The sequence below is a fragment of the Arachis stenosperma genome, chromosome 9, assembly GCF_014773155.1.
Source record: "Arachis stenosperma cultivar V10309 chromosome 9, arast.V10309.gnm1.PFL2, whole genome shotgun sequence".
NCBI lineage: Eukaryota > Viridiplantae > Streptophyta > Magnoliopsida > Fabales > Fabaceae > Arachis > Arachis stenosperma.
In genome coordinates, this window is record NC_080385.1 from 76,553,434 (window position 1) to 76,573,261 (window position 19,828).

The window sequence follows — 19,828 nt, forward strand, 5'->3', positions numbered from 1 at the left end:
ACCGAATCCAAAGTTGGGCGGAAGAAGTTGCAGTAAAATTCCTTCACCCAAGATATATTGATATCACCCAATTCCCGGTCAACAAAGTCAATGCCCAAATCAAGGATCCGACCGGTAATGGACCGTCTCACATCATTAGGTAGAAGTAACTTCTTCTCAATGTTTAGCTTTGTGGTTCGATATCTAGAAAACTGGAGCTCACAGTATAGGTTGGGGAATTTGTCCGGGTTGGTGGAAGGCAATAACTGGTTTTCTTTTTCCTCATTATTCAATGGGTTCTTAGCATAATGCTTGTAGATGGAAGGAATGGAAGGGGTAGAGTGTTTTCTTTTCTTGGAGGCAGTGGCTATGGCTTTGCCTTTATCTGACATCCTGAAAAAAATATGATAGAATATATAAAACATTTAGCATGTAACAAAGAAGGCATGTTCAGGATACGAATGCCAAAAAATGATCATGATGTTGCAAAGAATATGCAAAAGTGAACAAGTAAATCATAAGTGAACAAATGAACCAAAAAAACTGTAGTCCCCATTGGGACAACAATACTTATTTAAAAGGCAATAATGTCATCAAAGTGTAAAAGAATGGTTAAAGAATGTTAAAGAGGAGTGGAAGGTGATTGGTTGAAGAAGTTAGTGAGTTAGAAAAGTAGGTCAGGAGGATGATGACATTTTTGCGCAATTAAAAAAAAAGGAAAGGAATGTGGTTCATGTTCACAAAGATTGTGCAGATCCGGGAAGTCAAAAAGGAAATAGGAAGTTGCCCAGTTCGAAATAAAGATAAAAATGAGACTAATTTCCGTGAAAATCGGGCAGCATTCCGGCTTAAAAGTGGACGTTCCCGGATAGCAAATTATCACACTTAGCATAGGAAACAACATCAAGTAAGTATAGCAACAATGGTATAGTATTCAGGCAGCAAGAAATGCATAAAAACAGTCCAAAACCAGCATACAACATCCAAATAAGCAGACAGCAATTATGCACGAACGGATCACTTATCAGGCCTAGAGTCCTCTATCCAGCCCTAGCTACCTAACCGCAATTATTTCTAACTAATCCTAACATACAAAGTTCTAAGTCTAACTAACTAACATGCAATACAGTAACTTGCATAAATGAACAATAAAAAGGAAAACAGAGAAAATACAGAAATGGAGCAGGAACCTGGGAGCAGAGGAGAACGAAGAATAGAAAGGAAACTGGGGGGGGGGAACTAGTGCCGGGAGCCGCGCCGCCGTGAACGGTGGCGGTGATGGCAGAATGTAGGCGGTGGAAATTGCCGCCGGTGCTGTGAAGGCGAGAAATGGAGAGGCAGAGAGGGCAGATGAGAGAGTGAGTGAAGGAGAGAGAGAAGATGATGGGGGTATGGTTAGAGGTGGTGAACAGTGCGGCCGCGGTGGTGGCCGGTGCTGCTACTGCGACGGCAGTTGGGGAGAGAGGAGGAAGAAGAAGATGGAATTGGGGAGGGGGAGGAGTGCGCTGCGGCGTAACGCTCTTCGCGTCTTAGGGTTATCCCATAATTCGAATCGACGCGCGCGCGCCACTTGCGCGTCCGCGTCCCTTGATGAAACTTGGGACCTACGCGTGCGCGTATAACACGCTTGAACGTGGATGAGCACCTTAGGAAGGGACGCGTGCGCGTACAGTGCGCGCACGCGTGCATGGGGTTGGGCTAGGGGCTTAGAATTGGCCCAACGCAGGCCTAACTCTCTGGAGAATGGCCTGGAAGTCGCGCAATCAGATTGGCGCGCACGCGGCATGTACGCGTCCGCGCGCATTGAGAGGAATGGAGATCCACGCGTGAGCATGCAATGCGCTCAAGGGTGGGATGGCAGAAGTGGTAAAGGCGCGTGCGCGTACCGTGCGTGCACGCGTACATGAGATTGGGCCTGAGGCTTAGAATGGGCTTGAGGCACGCCCAACTCTCGGGTCCGTGGCTTAGTTAGGTGGCAGCACGCAAGGGCGCGCGCGCGGCAAGTACGCGTCCGCGTAAGTTGATGATTGATGACAAGATGGCGCGCACGCGGCAAGTGCGCGTCCGCGCGAACCATGTTGGGCTTAAGGCATGATTTTTGCCCAAGGGAGGCCCAACTCTCTGGAATATGGGTGATTATGCATCCGCGCATGGACGCGCGCGCGTACATGGTGCGCGCGCGTCTACCCCCCCTTTTTTTTTGTTTTGAAATGCCTAAAAGCTCTAATTGCCCAAAGACTCCCCATGGTGCCTACAACTCCTTATTTAGTCAAAATCACACACTTTCTAAAATGCAAGTTGGTTTTGAGATTTATTCTATTTCTACTAAGCACAACATACATGTTAATATGCTAGCAACTAGTGTACACAAACAAGCTAATTATGAAGTGAAAAACTACCTACAATGGTAACTCAAATCACTTATTAAACAAAACTAAAAGAGGATGGAAAGAGTTTACCATGGTGGGGTGTCTCCCACCTAGCACTTTTAGTTTAAGTCCTTAAGTTGGACATTTTGAGAAGCTTATTGTCATGGTGGCTTATGTTTATACTCATCCTTGAATCTCCAAGGATCATTGTTCTTCAAATGGTTGACAGAAATTCCAACCAAATTCACCATCCTTGGGCAAAGTTCTACCCAAGAAATGAGCTCCCATAGTTGGTTGACATGCTTCGATCCGGGATCCCATATCTTATTCTCACACCCATCTTCTAGTTGATTATCAAGATTCTTCCATCCGGGTGGTTGAGACGTAGAATTCTCTTGAGTATACCAAGTCTTCCTCCTAGACCGACACAAGGTAGCATGCATCCAATCATAGTTCCCACATTTTGAAGCTTTGACCTTAATGAGCTTAATTCCAAACTTCCAACCACTACACAACTCATTCTTGCTTTTAATTCCACAAAGAGCTCTAAGTTGTCCATCCGTTTCAATCAAACCATATTCAAGCGAGAAAACAAAGCTTATGGATAAGAATTTTACCCACTTGAATGTTGTGTTGGATGGTAACTTGGGAAGGGAGGCTTCCCCACACTTAGACAATGCAAGGTCCACTTCCTTGTGCTCTTTTTTGTGTATTTCCACCTCTTTGCGAGCTTCCTCCATTTCAACATTTCCCCTTTTATCACATGGCTTGGTGTTGTCTTCAAGAACTTTGATTTCTTGCCTAATGGGAGGTGACTCAATTTTGGATAGAAATTCATTGATGAATGAATCCATCTCTTGATCAACCTCTTCATATTTTTCAATTTCAATATACACCATGCCAACTTTTTCCTCTTGGTAGCTCTCTTTTGATTCACTCTCTTCTTCATTGTTCACCAAGGGTATGGGAGGTTGTGCACACTCTTCTATAATTTCAACTCCATGTCCAATGGGAGAGGATTCCATTGTAGAGAGAAATTTATCCATGATTGAATCCATCTCTTGATAAGCCTCTTCCAAGTCTCCAATGATGATATGCCTTGGAGATTGCGCACCCTCCTCAACATCAATATCAAGCTTCTTGGAAGAGTTCTTCATGATGCTACATTCCCATGGACTTTCAACATCTCCTAAATCTTCAACCACCTCTTCCTTTTCTTCAATGATCATAGGCTCCTTCAATTGTTCCAACACAAAATTTGACTCCTCCTTCTTCACCGGATTTTCCAATTTCTCCTTCATGCTTTGCTCTTCTTTTGACTTTGCACATGGGGTCACGGAAGTACCTTGAGTGTTCAAGCATTGGTAGGCTAAGGTGGACACTACCTTGGTCAAGTTGGTTACAAACTCAAGTGTATCCCGCTTCATAGCTTCTTGTCCTTGAAGTAACAAAGTGAGAGGATCGTCTATTGGAGTTTGGTGTGAGTAAGAAGGTTCATTATTTTGGAGAGAGGGTTCATGGTAGGAAGGTGGTTCTTCTTGGTGAAATTGTGGAGGTGGTGTGCATTGAGGTGGCTCTTGGTAGTAATCTTGATAGGGTTGTGGTGGTTCTAAAGGTTCTTGCTCATAATGGTCATAAGAGTATGGTATGGGGGTTTGGTCATATGATGGATATGGATCATAGGGCGGTGTTTGGTAATGAAAGGCTTGTGAGAATGGTTGAGGTTCATGTTGAGGATGATATTCATAGGCATATGATGGTGGTTGTTGAGTGTCACAAAAAGAATCATCATAGCCATTAAATTGGCATGCATTAGGATGGAAATTATACCTATAAGTATCCGGAGGTTGTTGCCAATAGGAGTGATCAATTCCTTGAGGCTCCTCCCATCTTTGTTGGTTCCATCCATAATGAGTGTCATCATTGAGGTGCACATTTCCTACAACATAATTAGAACCAAACTCAAAGCCAAAGTGAGAATTCATATTGAGAGAACAAAATAAAACTAACAAAAATTAAGAAACAAACAAAAGATAAACCTATTCACAATATTCACATATGTACAATAACCAATAACATAACACCATTGCAAATCCCCGGCAACGGCGCAATTTTGACGAATGGATTTTTGCCGGTATAGAAATTATTAAGTAGTCAATCGTAGTATAGTATAAACCGACGCAAAATCAATCATCAAACAAATCTACAATCTATAATCGAGAGTATTAGTCCCGAGTCGTTCTTCCCTAGGAATGCTACAAGGATGCATGTATTGGTTAAGTGGTCTTTTTGTGGTTTGAAGAGTGTGGCATAAAGGTGTGAATAAAAGAAAACAACAATCAATCAATATTAAAAGCCTTGGCCAAGGTTGAACATTGGAAGTCTCATCACTATAGCTTCCTTCAATTGTGATAACAAAGGAGTGTTGCTTCACTTAGTTAACCCCCAATTATAGAGGAAAGTCAAGTAAAAGTAATTAACTCAAGTCACAAGTCCTAGTCTTACCCTAGGGAAGTCTAGCTTTAGTGCACTCTAAGTCAATTAGCAATCCTCAATTCTTAATCAACAATTGACATCCATTATTCAAGTGTCTCCAATGACTCAACCACTAGGCCAAGTGAGGGAATGCTACTCCATATCTAAAGTTGGCATTTTCTCAAACACTTGGAGAGCAAGAATGAAAGACATAGTAAAATTGAGAAGAGATTTAGAACTAAAGCAATTCAACACAAGAGATTAACAACAATCAACAATGAACAACAATGAAAATGAGATCTTTAATGAATCAATAGAATCCAAAACAACAAAGCTAATTCTAAGATCTACAAGAATTGAACAATTACAAACACTAATTGAGATTGGAGAAGATGATCTACAACATGAACAAAGTAAATTGAGAGTGGCAATAGATCTCACCAAAGAATGGTTGAGAATTGAGAAAATGAAGATGAATCCTAGAGAGAAGTTGGAGTTTCTCTCTCTACAAATGTAACTAACTAAAAATATCTACCAAATGATCTAAAATTAAACTATGGATGTGAATGTGTTAATGTCATGTCAATCCCCTTCAATCCTTGGCTCTTATATGCATTTTGGCGCCAAAGTTGGTTGCTGAAACCTTCCCAAAATCGCCAGGCACGTGTTGCCTTAATGAGGTCATGTGCCATCATCGGCGCGTGCGCGCATGGTACGCGTGCGCGTCCTTGGCCTGTCTCGCAATGTGCGCGTGAGCGCCTTGTGCGCGTGCGCGTGCTTGGCTGACTTTGCTTCTTTGACTTTTTATGCTTCTCTCCATTTGTATGCTTCCTTCCTTGCTTCCTTTGATCCATGCCTAGCCTATTCCATCCTGAGATTACTAACAAACATATCAAGGCATCTTATGGAATCAAAGAGGAAATGGAATTCATCAAACTAAGGCTTAAAAAGTATGTTTTTACACTTAAGCACAAATACGGGAGAGATTACGAAATCATGCTAATTCCTAGGCTAAATGTGACAAAAGGCTATCACGATGCTATAATTTCAATACAAAACAAACCGTCAAATTGGGGTTTGTCACCTACCTTGTAACGTCTGCTTTGTAATCACACTCCTACCTTTACATCCTTATGCTTATGATAATCAAAGTATTTGAAAATCGTATGTAAGATTATATTTTGAGATATTTTTTTTGCTTCTTCCTTAAATGTGTTCAAGGGTGAACTGTTATGGAATTTCTTTCATTTTGTATCAATTTTCGAGGGCGAAAATTTTTATAAGGTGGGTAGAATGTAAGACCCAGAATCTTTGAAAAGTCTTATTATGATCAAGTCTCAAATCCTACAGTTATTTATAGCCTTAATTTCATAGATTATTTTGTTAAGAATAATTAAGGCAAGTTTTGATTTATTGGATTTGAGATAAGTTGTAATTATTATCCAATTTTATAATTATTGGATTATTTTCTATATTTAAAGTATAAGGTTGATAGTTATGAAATAATATGGATTTTACATGATTTTGATTAAATGAGTAATATTTTAAATATTATTACTGCTATTTTGGAAAATGAAGAAATTAAGTATACTATTTCTAATTTTTAGATTTGGACATTTTATTGAAAATAATTTGTGAAATTGATGAGCAAATAGTATTTTCTATGTACAATTAGTGTTGGATTTACATTGAGTTTCAATTACTATATTTTTTTCCAATTTTATTTGAAATTACTAAAATGTCCCTAACCCTAATTTTTGAAAAAATGAAACCCTAATTCCCTTCACCCTAGCAGCCGCAGCCTCACCTCCCTCAACACAGTTTTTTTCCCTTAACCCTACCCTGTCTTCCCTTTCACCTTCAGCAAGTTCACCGAACTTGAAGCCTATAGCAGTACCCACGATTTCCTTTTCTTGTTCCATGGAGGAAGGAAACAGAATCAGGAAAGGGGGATCGAGCCAGAAGAAGGGAAGGAGAGGGAAAGGGCTTGGCGCCGCCGTTCAGTTCGCCACCAAGACCGCGCCGGCGTGCTGGACCTCACCACCGCCGTCGCGCCATCGTCGAACCATGGAGGGAAAGGGAGTGTCGCGAGTCACCGTCCCTGAGCTGCAGCACCATGGAGCCATCCTGGTCGTGCCGCCTCTGCTGTTCGTGCTACCGTCGTCGATCAAGCTCGTCGCCGTCTCTGCCCAGCGCCGCCGCAGATGATGGGTCGCCGAGAAATGCCACCGTTACTACTATCATCTTCGCGGTTTGAGTTGTTGCAGTTGCTCCTCGCGGTGAAGCCCGTCATGAGCGCCGCTGTCAGCCTCATGCTTCTGGGTGCCGTTGGTAGAGTCGCGCCGGCCAGATCTGCTGCAAGAGAATGGGAATGGAAGCGTTCCTCAGATGGCAACCGGAGCTCGGCAGGGGCTGTGCGCCGTCACTGAAATCACACAGAGAGAGATGAGACGTGAGAGGGAGCCGTCGCGGGGTTGCTGTTGCACCGCGTGGCCAGGCTCGCCGTGGTGGATGGTTGTCGCAATGAGTGTCGCTACTATAGAAGGAAACTGCGCCGCCGTGCTTGGCCGTCGGAAAACACCGCTTCCGTCGCCAGAAAAGTTTGCCGGTAAGGGTTCTAATTGTGGCTTCTGTCCTTTTTGAATTCCGAGAATACTATAGTCACTGCGTGTTGGTTTCAGTCGTCGTGATCGGAATTTGTCGCCGCTGCTGCTTGAAGTGGCTGCCGGGTTGCCGCCGAGCCGGTTCAGAGATCGCCGCTGTTTCGGTTCAGCCGTCCTTTCTTAGTTTCGGTAAGAGATTATGTTTCGAAAAGCCTCGCGTTAGTATTTTGTTGTGTATGGTTAATGAATATGAATTCTGATAGCGTGGGGTCGAGTCCTGATTATTGTATGTTGCGATTAGTGTTGCTATGGTTATTGCGAATGTGGCTTGAAGCTGAGGTTGCGGTTGTTGTTGATTTCGGGTTGAGGCGGAAAGGACTCTATGACGCGTTTGGGTTATGAAATTGCGTTTTGAGGTAGGGGCGCTTTCCAAAAACTATGTTTTGTGTATTGGAATTATTACATATGGATACTGATGTAAGATATTGTGTATTTGGTGATTGTATCTGCCTTATGTATTATTTGATTGACTTGAATGATTATGGATGTTGGTTTGGCTGAGTTGTTGTGCGGCTTTGTGAAATATAATGTTTTGAAGTTGATTCCTTAAAGATTTGAAATCTGAGTTTAAACCGTTGAGGATTGGTTTGAATTGAGTCAATTATTTCAATGATGTGAAAAGTCGAATGCACTTTTGAATTCAGCCTGGTATATTTTAATTGATTTGGTTTTGGACAAATGATTTGTTATTGAACCGTTTCTTTAAAGCTTTGGAAATGAGTTATATCGATTGATATTGAGTTGATTTTGAAATGGTATCCTTGAGATACGCCACTGAGGCGATTGTTGGATTTAGCTTGCTTTAAATTGATTTCTGGTTTTGAGCTGTTGAAAAGGAATGAGAAATGGTTTAGTTGGGGCCCGAACCGGGTGGCAAAAGTCCAAGTTTTAAGGGAGGTGCTGCCGAAATTTTTGCAAAATCCTAGTCTTGTTTGAAAAGTTATTTAAAAAGGGTTAGATTTGAGAAATTGTATTATTTGATTTATTAAGAAGGTATTTATGTTTTCAAACTTAATTTATTTAATGAACCTTATACGTTGAGTTCGGCTTATTTAGAATTGAACTATTTTTACCGTTTGAATCATTAAAGGAAAGAATGATGCTCCAATATTGATTTTTAATATAAAAAGGAGTTTTTAGTGATTTCAAAGGAATCTAGACTTTTGATTGATTAATCAAGTTTGAGGCATTTTGGAAGAGTTAGAAAAATGGGTTCTAAAAAGAAACTTGAAAGTGGTTTGATTCAAATGAACCGGTTCCGTTTCAAATGAGTTGATTTTTGGACCGGGTTGGAACTTGTGATTTTGTATGGCCGGTTTTATAGTAAATTCAGTTTTATTTACTTGAACCGAGAAATCTATGATTTTAAGAGTTTCAATGAATTTTAAGGAATTGATATAGGTTGACCTTCCCTAAAGACTTGGGACTCTGCCGAGAAACTTTTGTTATAAAATCACATTGTTGGATGGGTGATTTTGAATGCTTTGAAATGAATCCTTAACTTGTCATGGTTTTGGAAGTTTTGGAAAGAGAATGCCGAGAGTGGCTCTGTTTTTTAAAGGAGACTCACTTTGAGTAAATTTGGCTTATGAGCTTGAGATGATTTGAGAAATGAGATTTCTAAAAGCCAAGGCTGACAAGAGTTGAAACTTGATTTCAAAGTGAAATGAATAGAGAAAATGATTTATGGCTTAAATGCCAATTTCATGAATTTGATGATTTTGAATGTGGAAGTGCTGTTTTGTTGAGAGCCGGATTGGCTGTGTATGTTTATACATATTGATTGGTTCTGGATTGAACCGTGAGCCGGAATGGCTGTGTATGATATGAATATTGGTTGGTTCTGGATTGAACCGTGAGCCGGAATGGCTGTGTATGATATGAATATTGGCTGGTTCTGGAATGAACCGTCAGCCGGATGGCTGAGATGGATGGTGATCCATGGATGAGATTGAATGCATGTTTATACTGAATCATTGATAAGTGTGAATGTTGCACTTCCACTATCTGAGATACGGGTTTCCCTGGGTAGTAGCAGTGGCTAGCCACCATGTGCTCCAGGTTGAGACTTGATACTCTGTTGACCCTATGTCGTAAGTGTGGCCGGGCACTGTGAAAGTCCCGGATGAGCTCGCCCCCAAAATATTCACCAGTGAGGGTGATGGATATAGATCATGTTTATGATCAAGTTTATGATGAGTATAACTCGAGTTGGGATGCGCGACAGAGGGACAGTCCAATGGTTAGCTACCAGGACTTGTCGGGTTGGCTCTATAACCGACAGATGATATCATCAGCCACTAGGGACAGGCATGCATCATATGCATCTATGTGACATTGTTTGGGTATGCATATTGTACTTGGTTTGCCTATGTGATTAACTGCTAATTGTTCTACTTGCAATAACTGTTTGTTTGTGTTTGCATCTTCCTACTTGTGTTTGCTTCTGGAACTATGTTGGATTGTGGTGGATTGGTTGTGGTTGGATTGTTTGGGCCTAGGGCCGTGGTTGAATGAGATGGACTGATGGTTGATTTCGGCTTTGTGGTTCTGGTTTGGAATAAGATATGAAAGGTTATTTTGGTTCAGTATAGATAAACCTTTTTGAAATGCTTTGATGTTTTGAGAATTGAACGGTTCCTCTTTCAGAAAAGATTTCTGACTTTACTTTTATTGTAAACTGTTGTTTTTGAAAAGAGGCATAAGATGGTTAATAATCACTGGTACGGTTTATCTTCATGTATCCTATTACAGTAATTCCCAAAAACCCTCTACTGAGAACCCTTTCGAGGATGATGTTCTCACCCCCTACATTTTTCCCCTTTCAGGATTTGGGCGCAGAAGTTATGAAGAGTTTAATTATTTGTTATTGAGATGCTCTGTATTGCTTTAGATTATTATTTTTGTACCCTCGCCTTTATCTTGATATATTTTGTAAGAGGGATAGGGATTGTATTGGTTAATGTTTGTAGTATTAATTATATATATATATATATGTATGTATGTATATACATGGATGTACTCTTTATGATATTTTTATAAGTTGTATGATATCTATGGATGTACGTTATCGAATGGAGTATCTTGGGAACGATATTGCGGTAAAAAGTTTTAAACAGGCTCATATTTTAGTATTAGATAGTATAAGTGTCGTCGTAATGTCCGAGCTATCAGAGTTGCGCAGCCGGAAGCGTGAGCTTTGGTAGTTAGGGTGTTACACCCCTCAAACACCAAAATATTTACTTCCTTTCCATTTTTAAGATCTAAAAGTTTTTCTTCAATGTTCTTCACCACACTCAAAGTGTTCTTCGTGTTCTTCGCAAATTCTTCAAATTCTTTCTCTGTTTTTACCCGTTTTTCAGTCTTTTCAACAACCGATTTTTACCAAAATTTAAAATAAATTCCCAGCCACTAAAACCCCAAATTTTCTACATGTTTTAAAATAAATTGAACCTCAATTTAAGCTCTATAGTTTGTTTTTCCAGCAGCCACAAGAACACACATTCATAGCTTGAATTTCATCAAATTTCATCAAATTTTCACCAAAATTTCAACAAGAATTACTCATACAAACAATAAATTTCAAGCACAGCCAAACCATATCATAATCACACAACTCAAACACAATCAATCAAGATTAAATTCGTCAAACCCTACCTGGTTTTGCTACTCCTAATTCGGTTATGTCCTTAGGTGGTCCTTGAGCACTTTTTCCTCCTAAATCACATCAAGAACAACTTAAAATCCAAAAACCCTCAACTTACCAAATCTCCCTCAGCACGTTAGGAAGTGATTTCTAACCTTATACTTGCTGGATAGTCACGTTTCTTGGCCCTCAAGTCAATTTAAGCATGATTCCTTAGGAAGAACATCAAGAAAACACAGTTTTAAGCATGTTTCCTAGAAACCGAATCAAAAGGGAGATGGTGCAGCCAACTCACCTTGACTCCAGCCTTGATAAGTCATATGATCATGTAGAGAAAGAAGAGAGGATCATTTTGGTCAGATTGGAATTTTGATTTGAGTTTTAGTTCAGCAGAAATCAAGCTTTGAAGATTTGGAACTAAGAACTTTTCTCTCTTTTTCTTCTTGGAAATTTCGGCCACAAAGAGCAAATGAACCAGCCTTGGAGGTTTTGGGGGAGTAGGGTGAGTTGTGATTGGTTGGCTTGGAGGTGGATTAAAAAAATATTAAAATATCTCAGATGTATAACTACTAAAATTTGATGTATCGGAACACTTGTAAAAACATCTCTTAAAATTATTTTCTGAGCTACTAGCATAAATGACACTAGTAACATATTTATTATGAGAATAAAACATGTATAATGAGGCCTTAGTATTGCTAAAGTCATCAGAGAGTGCTGGTGCTAAGCTGCACCATTAAATTGTTAACCCGGTTAAACTGATTTTCTATTTTTAACTAAAACTGACCAGGTAACCTTATAATATCATTCAAGAAGATTTTAATACTAATGTAATGATAATATTATACTATTATCTCTTTTCTCTCATGAATCTAGTCCGGTTCATCAAACTGAGACTATTTATGAAAAATCGAATCAAAATTCCTAACCGATACGATTCAAAACTAGGTTTTTCGTGGCCGCGTCATCGAGCTTGCCTCAGAAAGTTCTAGCTTAAAGAAGATGTAATGACAATGAGGATTAAGATACTTGATAATATATCAGAGGTTCTCCCCTTATTGATCCTTCGGAGAAATCCGTACTTTCAGAGATGATCTCGCGTACTCGAAAATCGGGGTTGTTATATTCTACCCTCCTTAAAGAAAATTTTGTCGTCAAAATTTCAGTTACCTGAGAATAGATACAGGTAATCAACTTTCATCTTATCTTCCAGTTCCCATGTGTACTCTTCTTCTCCTCTTTGTCCCCAAGCAACTTTGACTAAGCGAACAGTTTTGCCTCTTAGCTGCTTATCACTTCTTTCTACGATATGAACTGGTGATGCTTGATATGTCAAATCATTTGGTAACTGTACTTTCTCTGGTTGTAAAATGTGACTCTCATCAGTAATATATTTCTTAAGTTGCGAGACATGAAAAACATCATGAAGGTTTGACAGGTATGGAGGAAGGGCTACTTGTTAAGCTACTAGACCGACTCTTTTAAGTATTTGGAAAGGTCCTATGTATCGAGGGTTAAGCTTTTTAGTTTTAAGGGCTCTACCTATTCCAGTAGTCGGGGTTACTTTAAGAAAGACATGGTCTCCCTCACTAAACTCTAAGGGTCTATGTCTATTATCGGCATAGCTCTTTTGACGGCTTTGTGCTGTCCGGATCTTTTGATGAATCTCCTTTGTCTTCTCAACAGTTTCTTACACTAAGTCTGGACCTAAGACACTAGCTTCTCCATAGTCATTTCAACACAATGGTGTCCGACATCTTCTTCCGTAGAGAGCTTCATATGGTGCCATCCCGATGCTTTATTGGTAACTGTTGTAGTAGACGAATTCGACCAACAGCAAATACTTATCCCAGCTGCTTTGGTGTCTATCATACATGATCATAACATGTCTTCTAACGTCTAGATTGTCTGTCTATCTGAGGATGGTATGCTGTACTCATGTGCAATTCTGTACCTAAAGCTTTCTGGAATGCTCCCCAGAATTTGGAAGTAAACCTCGGATCTCGATCTAAAACAATTGACTAAGGTATCCCATGAAATTGTACGATTTCTTAAATATATATCCGTTCCAGCCTTTCTAAAGTATACTCAACTAGAATCGGAAAGAAACACGTCAATTTTGTCAACCTGTCCATAATCACCCAAATGGCATCACGTTCTGTTGAGGTTCTTGGCAATATCGTGATAAAATTCGTAGTGATCTGCTCCCATTTTCATCGTGGTATTTCTAAGGGTTGCAGGGTTCCTGACGGTTTTTGGTGTTCCACCTTCACCTTCTGGCAGGTTAAACATTTTAAGATATAATCAGCTACCTTTTTTTTCAAGCCCGACCACCAGAACATTTGTTTCAAATCTTGATACATCTTTGTCACTCCAGGATGCATAGAAAATCTACTTTGATGTGCTTCTGCAAGAATCCCTTGCCGCAAATCTCCAGAGCTAGGCACACAAATTCTATTTTTGTAACTCCAGAGACTGCTACGATCTTGTCTTACAGCTTCTGGTTCCTCGACTTTCATCCGTTTCAGCATTGTCATCATTTCTGAGTCCTGTGCTTGTGCTTGCTGAATCTTAATCTTAAAATCTGGTGTTATACGTAACTGCGCCAAATGGACTCCACTTGACATCTCATTCATAGCCAATTTAAGGTCCTCAAATTCCGCAAGTAGCTTCTCTTCCTTTATCATCATCCAAGAGATACGCAAATTCTTCCTGCTCAAGGCGTCTGCCACCACATTTGCTTTTCTTGGGTGATAACTTAACTTAAAATCATAGTCCTTTAGGAACTCCATCCACCTTCGCTGTCGCATATTAAGATCTTTCTGGTCAAAGATATACTTTAAACTTTTGTGATTGGAGAAAACTTCTAGTTGAGCGCCACAAATAGTGCCTCCAGATCTTCAGAGCAAACACCACTACAGCCAATTCCAAGTCATGTGTCGGATAATTTTGTTCATGAGGTCTTAGCTTCTGGGAAACATAAGCCACCACATTTTTGTCTTGCATCAGCACATACCTAAGTCCTTTATGAGAGGCGTCACAGTATACTTCAAAAGGTTTCCGAAGGTCGAGTAGTACTAATACAGGTGTAGTTGTTAGCTTTTCCTTAAGCATCTTAAAACTTCTATCACAGTCAGCCATCCAAACAAATGGAACTTCCTTTCGTGTAAGGTAAGTCAAAGGTAAGGCTATCTGCGAAAACCCTTTAATGAACCTCCGGTAATATCCAGCAAGTCTGAAAACAATCCAAACTTCTGTAACGGTCGTAGGTGGTTCCCATTGCACTACTGCTTCAATTTTTGAAGGATCCACTGCAATTCCTCCCTATGATATAACATGTCCCAAAAATGCCACCTTCTCTTTCCAAAATTCACACTTTGATAGTTTAGCATATAACTTTCGAGTCCTCAATATCTGCAATACAGTCCTTAGATGCTCTTCATGCTCTCTTTCTGTCTTCGAATAGATGAGAATATCGTCTATGAAAACTACTACGAACTGATCAAGGTACAGATGGAAAATACGATTCATGTAATCCATGAAAATCGCAGGAGCATTAGTTAGTCCAAACGACATAACCGTATACTCATAGTGACCATATCGAGTTCTAAATGCAGTCTTCGGTATATCTGACTCTTTCACTCGAATCTGGTTATAGCCCGATCGCAAATTAATCTTCGAGAACACTGTTGCACCTTTCAACTGATCCATCAAATCATCTATTCGTGGAAGTGGATACTTGTTCTTGATAGTGACTTTATTTAATTGTCGGTAATTTATGCAAAGTCTCATTCCACCATCCTTCTTCTTTACTAGCAATACCGGAGCTCCCCAAGGTGATGCACTGGGATGAATAAATTTCTTTCCAAGTAGCTAATCCAACTGCTTCTTTAATTTCGCAAGTTCCAGTGGTGACATCCGGTATGGTGCTATAGATATCAGTCCGGTTCCAGGTACTAGTTCGATGCTGAATTCTATCTCATGTTGAAGAGGAAATTCAGGTATGTCATCCGGAAAAACATCAGGAAAGTCCTTCACCACTCGGATTCGTTCTTAGCTTAATTCACTGTCATTCGAGCTAGCCGCTAACAGAACGTACCCCTTACAATCACTCCCGTCTAAGGTAAGTTTTACAGAATTCAGATATAAAGTATATGACAGAAATGATTTAATATCTAAACTATCAGACAGAATAACAGCAGTTCTTTCAAAGCAATCAAGGAAAACATGATACTTGGACAACCAATCTAATCCTAGAATAACTTCTAAACCACATAGAGACAAATAGATTAGATCATGTATAAAAGTCCTGTTCCTAATAGTGAATGGTACTTGCAGGCACGCTGAACTGGTCAAAGCATTTTTGGATGCAGGTGTATGGACAATTAGATCAAAGTTCAGCTCAGAGAAATCTTGTCCCAACACACGAGCAACAGTTAAAAAAATTAAGGAATGCGATACACCCGAGTCATATAGTACAGTTAGAAATCGATTTTTGACATAACACTGACCTTGGATCAGGGCGTCTGATTGCAAGCATCATCAGCAGTCATGGCAAACACTCGACCTTTTTGTTAGGTTCTGGTTAGCTGTTGGATCATTCTCTTCTTACAGTTCTTGGCCATATGTCCAGGTTCCTCGCAAGTAAAGCAAGCGTTCGTTTCTTACAGCATCTAAATCTAACATAGCCATAGCCATGGAGATCATAATAGCTATGAGGATAGCTGTGACTCGCATTGATTCGTCATTCAGAGCTCGATTAAACTATGCCTATTTACAGTCATTAGGGTCCTATCCGCACCAAACAATCAACATTAAGGTGATCAGTCTTAATATTTCAAGTAAGGCATGAACATTTCCAAAATGAGCACTCATAGACATTCATGCCAAATGTGTCTTAAAGATACCCTAACAGCATGAGACATACAAACAGAGTATGCAGTAAAGCATAGTCAGTCCACTCCCCATGCTCTACTGAAACGAACTGCTTTGATACCAAATCGTAACGACCCAATTTTTGGTACGTCATGATCATACTAGAAACTGAGCGCTACCAACTTGTCTTCCTAATTATTATCTATTATTTATCATATGAGCCTGATTCGTTGTTAAAAGCGTAGTTATTTTACGAGATACTTTTTTTTAAAACGTTTTGGATTAATAAACAGAATCACTCATAATCACTCCACAACTGATAATAGATAAAATAGTAATAAACAACCACAAATAAATACATCACAAGCAGTTAATAACATTCAGTGATCTAGCCTTTATTTGGGTACAGACTTTTAGTTAGAACACCCCTAGATATAACTAGATAATAACTATATACATATATATACATACAACATCCCAGGCCCTGACCTGTTCAAGAGGTCCCTAAGCTGGCACCCAGGCTAGCCTAGACTCTATACTCACCTAGTCCCTCTAAACTACTAAAGCGAGGGAAAATACGTTCTAAGTCTTCAAAACTCAAGTCAGGTGGAACATCATCAAAAGGTATAACATCATCTGTTACTCCTCTGCACAATCAGACATCGCCATGTGACGTCTCTCTGGTACCTCATCAAGTAGCCACACAATAGGAGTCTCATACACAGGATTTAGGTTAAAATTCACGTACAAATAGGGTGTAGACACTGGTTGGTCTCACAGTATATACATATAAATAGAGAACGAGATTCACCCTAGACTCAGAAGACTATCTAGAGCGGAATCCTTTTTGTGAACAGTTATCAATGAACTACGGACGGGTACTCATGCTTCCATCTGAAGGGGGAAGGGAGAGAGAAAGGGTAAGAACTGGGGAGTTCTTAGTAGGGTCGGTGTTATTAGTTACGTTCATTTATTTGGTGTCGATTAGCAGACGAATAACATGATATAGTGAAGCAGTAAACAGAAGATAAAGATAGGATGAGGAAGTAGAAAAAACAGAAAGTAAAACACAAACAAAGGAATACAAGAAAATGTAAAACAGAAATAGCATACAAGCAAACAAACATAAGAAAATAGATCACACACAGAAAGGAATACAACAGAGAATGATGCACAGACAAGAATGATGCATGTCTAGCCCTAGTACAGGCCATCAGCTCATGTGTCTGTTGACTGCCCGCAATCCCGACATTTATTCTGTCATGAGTAATCCCGATTTCTCAGATACGATTTTCCATTCCTAAATAAATGCGCATATAATAATAGCCGCTCATTTGAGACAGACTCTACTTACTGCAGGAAAATATATATATACTCTGCTCTGCTCTGGGGAAGCGAAAAATAGCTGTAGGTAACTTAGTTTCCCTATAGAGGCTCTGGGTTGCATCGAGCAACTATTATATATATAAATATAGCTCTGGGTTGCATCAAGCAACTAATATATATAAATATCTCTTTATTATAGTACTCTTCTCTTTATATGTCTTTACTCTGTTCTGGTTTCTCTTTTCTCTGTATCTCTTTACTTTGCTATGGTTACTCCATTCTCTGTATCTCTTTACTCTGCTCTGGTTATTCTGTTCTCTATCTCTCTTTACCTTTTTTTCTGATTACTGCTCCTCTGTATCTATATTTACTCTTTTTCTCTTTATCTCTTTACTTCACTCTTCTTACTATGTTCTTTGTGTTTCTCTACTCTGCTCTGATTTCTCTGCTTAATGTATGTATTTAAAGCTTATGTAAATTTCGGTATGAATAGTTAGCCTGTCCCATGTATAGGTTCATTAAGTCTATACTAAAACAGTTTAACTTTTCATATAATACCTAACCCTAGTTGCAACTCAGGGACTAACTATGTTGCCATAGTTCGTTTACTAATTTTTGTATGTTTTTCTGTCATTAAAACTTTACAGACTTTTTCTTCGATTTTTATCTTTTCTTCAACTTTTTATCTTTCTTTTATCTTTGCCTCACTAACATGTTATTACCACTCGCTAAGTGTTTTATGAAGGTAACCATGAGATTCTGCACTTAAAGTTGTCTTTCTAAAGCTTTTACAGAAAATTGCCTTTTCTGTATTATTTTATTATTTTTATTAAAATATTATTTTTAATTAAATATTATTATTTAATATTTTATTATTAATTATTATTTTATTAATATATTTTCGAAAATTACCTTACCTTTACCTTTTTACCTTTAATATTCACTTTTTACCCCGGTAATTTTTAATATTTCTACTATAACCATCCTAACTTTTAGAAATTACAAAATAACCCCTCAAACACCAAAATATTTACTTCCTTGCCCTTTTTAAGATCTAAAAGGTTTTCTTCAATGTTCTTTACCACACTCAAAGTGTTCTTCGTGTTCTACGCAAATTCTTCAAATTCTTTCTCTATTTTTACCCATTTTTCAGTCTTTTCAGCAACCGATTTTTACCAAAATTCAAAATAAATTCTCAGCCACTAAAACCCCATCTTTTCTACATGTTTTAAACATAAATTGAACCTTAATATAAGCTCTATGGTTCGTTTTTCCAGCAGCCACAAGAACACACATTCATAGCTTGAATTTCATCAAATTTCATCAAATTTTCACCAAAATTTCAACAAGAATTACTCATACAAACAATCAATTTCAAGCACAGCCAAACCATATCATAATCACACAACTCAAACACAATCAATCAAGATTAAATTCGTCAAACCCTACCTGGTTTTGCTGCTCCTAATTCGGTTACGTCCTTAGGTGGTCCTTAAGCACTTTTTCCTCCTAAATCACATCAAGAACAACTTTAAATCCAAAAACCCTCAACTAACCAAATCTCCCTCAGCACATTAGGAAGTGATTTCTAACCTTAGACATGCTGGAAAGTCACATTTCTTGGCCCTCAAGTCAAGTTAAGCACGATTCCTTAGGAAGAACATCAAGAAAACACATTTTTATGCATGTTTCCTTGAAACCGAATCATAAGGGAGATGGTGCAGCCAACTCACCTTGACTCCAGCCTTGATAAGTCATATGATCATGTAGATAAAGAAGATAGGATCATTTTGGTTGGATTGGAATTTTGATTTGAGTTTTAGTTCAACAGAAATTAACCTTTGAAGATTTGGAACTAAGAACTTTTCTCGCTTTTTCTCTCCTGGAAATTTCAGCCACAAAGAGCAAATGAACCAGCCTTGGGGGTTTTGGGGGTGTAGGGTGAGTTGTGATTGGTTGGCTTGGAGGTGGATTAAAATAATATTGAAATATCTCAGGTGTATAACCACTAAAACTAGACGTATCGGAACAGTTGTAAAAACATCTCTTAAAATTATTTTCTGAGCTACTAGCATAAATGACACTAGTAACATATTTATTATGAGAATAAAACATGTATAATGAGGCCTTAGTATTGCTAAAGTCATCAGAGAGTGCTGGTGCTAAGCTGCACCAGTAAATTGTGAACCCGGTTAAACCGATTTTCTATTTTTAACTAAAACTGACCAGGTAACCTTATAATATCATTCAAGAAGATTTTAATACTAATGTAATGATAATATTATACTATTATCTCTCTTCTCTCATGAATCTAGTCCAGTTCATCAAATTGAGACTATTTATGAAAAATCGAATCAAAACTCCTAACCGATACGGTTCAAAAACTAGGTTCTTCGTGACCGCATCATCGAGCTTGCCTCAGAAAGTTCTAGCTTAAAGAAGGCGTAATTACAATGAGCATTAAGATCTCGTGTTCTCGAAAATCGGGGTTGTTA